Genomic DNA, 2,389 nt, shown 5'->3' on the forward strand with positions numbered 1-2,389 from the left:
TCAGGTCCTCCTCAGTATCGGCAAGCAGGGTTGTATCATCTGCATATTGTAGATTGTTGTATCAACAACAACAAACATTAGGAACATTAAAATGTAGATTGTATAGGCAGCCTATGTGAAGGGTAGTTTAAAACTATACTCTGTTTTGAACTCAAATGAACAGTACTGAAATATATGGAGAGGACTTCAGGCTGAAATTATTGTTGCTTACTAAACAGCAATGGGATTTGTATCCAGTCTTTGCTCCAGTGGAGGCTATATATGACATTAAATATAGACTAGATGTGGACTATCAACACTCTTGGTACCAGCTACCAGGATATTAAAAGACAAATTGCATTGGGTAAGTCTGCTGCCAGAGATCTATCTAAAGTACTGAAGAACAACGATGTAATTGTGGAGAATAAGGTGGGCATGATTAAGGCCACGGTTTTTGCAATTACTTGCTATGCATCAGAAAGCTGGATAATTACTAGGGATGATAGAAGGAGAATTGGTGCCTTTAAGCTGTGGTGCTGGAGAAGAGTATTGAGAGTACCATGGACTGCAAGGGGAACAAATAGGTTCATCTAAGAACAGGTGAGACCAGGCTGCTCCTTGAAGGCAAGGGTTCTGAAGCCTCATCTGACATATTTTAGACATGTTGCAAGGAGAGGTCAGTCCTTGGAGAAGGACATCATGCTTGGAAGGGTGGAGAGACAGCGCAAGAAAGGAAAACCCTAGATGAGATGGATTGATTCAGGCCTGGGGCAATAGGAATAGGTGTATCAGAGACAATAAGATTGACACAGAATAGAGTTGTTGTGCATAGAGTAGCTATGAATCACTTGGTGACTCGATGGCACATAACAACAACAAAACATGTCTACATTTAGGGAGCTCTGGTGGCTTGTAGAGAGTTGCAATTCTAATCTGAAGTGACACCTTTCTGGTGATTTGAGTCAATCAGCAGCTCTATAAGGGAAAGATGGGTAATTTCCTCTCATATCAGTAACAACCTCTGCAATATCCACTGGAGAGCAAACCATGAGTTCTTTTCAGCTCAGTGGTAATATTGCTGCTATGTGTCCTCGAATCAGTTCAGATCATAAATCTTACAAGAGGAGATTGCCCATCTTTCTTCTGGGGAACAACTGGTAGATTCAAACTGTCTGGCTTTTGGTTGACAGTGATGCCTAAATTTAACATTTTCTTGCCAAGTTTCAGTATATTGTCTATATATAATTTTATCATAGTTCTTCAGACTAGATTTTGTACATATTTTTAAAAGAAGACTACATTAGAAAATTCCATCAAATTGCAAAACTTTTCATACCAAGTTACAAAAGCTTTTTTTTTTATCAGGTTGGACTTTGATAACAAGCTAGAAAACATTTTTATTATATTTAACTAATTATCATTTTAAAAAATTGATGTACTACTAATTTGTCTTAATGACGGAACAAACAGAAGCATTTTTTTAAATCTTCTAGTTTACTTATTGTTTATTTAACTATAAACAATTTTCAGGATAAACATATTGTTTTTCTAATTTTAGTTATTTTGAAGTTCTAAGATGTCTATTTTAATTTTATTTTCAAAAAGTTTTTGTTTTTAATGAAAATTTTATTTTATTGTAATTTTAATGAACATTTAAAGTTAGATAATCATTCATTCATTGTTGCACATTTTACCCCTCTTCCTCCTTTCCACCTTCCCCAGTTCAATTTTTTTAAATATTCAGTCATTGTTTCACAATTATCTACCCCCCCCCGCCCCCTCGTGCCCAGTCCGCTTTGCAATGATATACCTCTTATTCTGGGCTGTTGCCATACATATAATGCCTAATCATATATTCCTTTAAAACACAGTTCTCTCAGAACTTAGTGAAGTAATTTTTAAGGCTTTCTAGTTTATGTGGTTTAAACATGGTTATAAAACTTGCAACAAAATAACTTTTATTGTTGATAATTATTTATCAGGAAGTACTTTAGTAGAGTATGAAAATGGAATTAGATGGAAAAAGTCTGACCTGAATTCCTTGTACTGCTGTTTATTTTTCCTTTTCTTTCTTTTAATAGCTGACGACATTGTGTAAGGCACTAAGTACATGGTGGTATTAACTGAGATGATGCCTGAGCTCCTGGGTATCCAGTCTAGAGGGTGAGTCAGATACTAAAACAGTAGGTCTGTAAACATTTATAAATGGCTTTAAATTAGGTGTTATGGAGAGATAGGACAGGATTTAATAATATGTCTGTGTGGAAATTGGGTTCTGAAAGATAATAGTTGTATAAAAAGAACAGTCAAGAAAAGCCTATGGATTGTTCTACTCTGTAACTCATAGGATCATCAGGAATAGGAATCAACCCGATGACAGAAGACACTAACAATAAGAGTGTTTATCTTT

At 35.4% G+C, this 2,389-nt stretch overlaps 1 pseudogene; it reads right to left on the reverse strand.

The window, feature by feature from the left end:
* Positions 1-2,070, reverse strand: part of LOC102871654 — a 4,493-nt pseudogene extending 2,423 nt beyond the window's left edge.
* Positions 2,071-2,389: the final 319 nt, after the last annotated feature.

This window comes from Elephantulus edwardii, unplaced genomic scaffold, assembly GCF_000299155.1.
Source record: "Elephantulus edwardii isolate Elephantulus edwardi_28Jun2011 unplaced genomic scaffold, EleEdw1.0 scaffold00002, whole genome shotgun sequence".
In the NCBI taxonomy this organism is placed as follows: domain Eukaryota; kingdom Metazoa; phylum Chordata; class Mammalia; order Macroscelidea; family Macroscelididae; genus Elephantulus; species Elephantulus edwardii.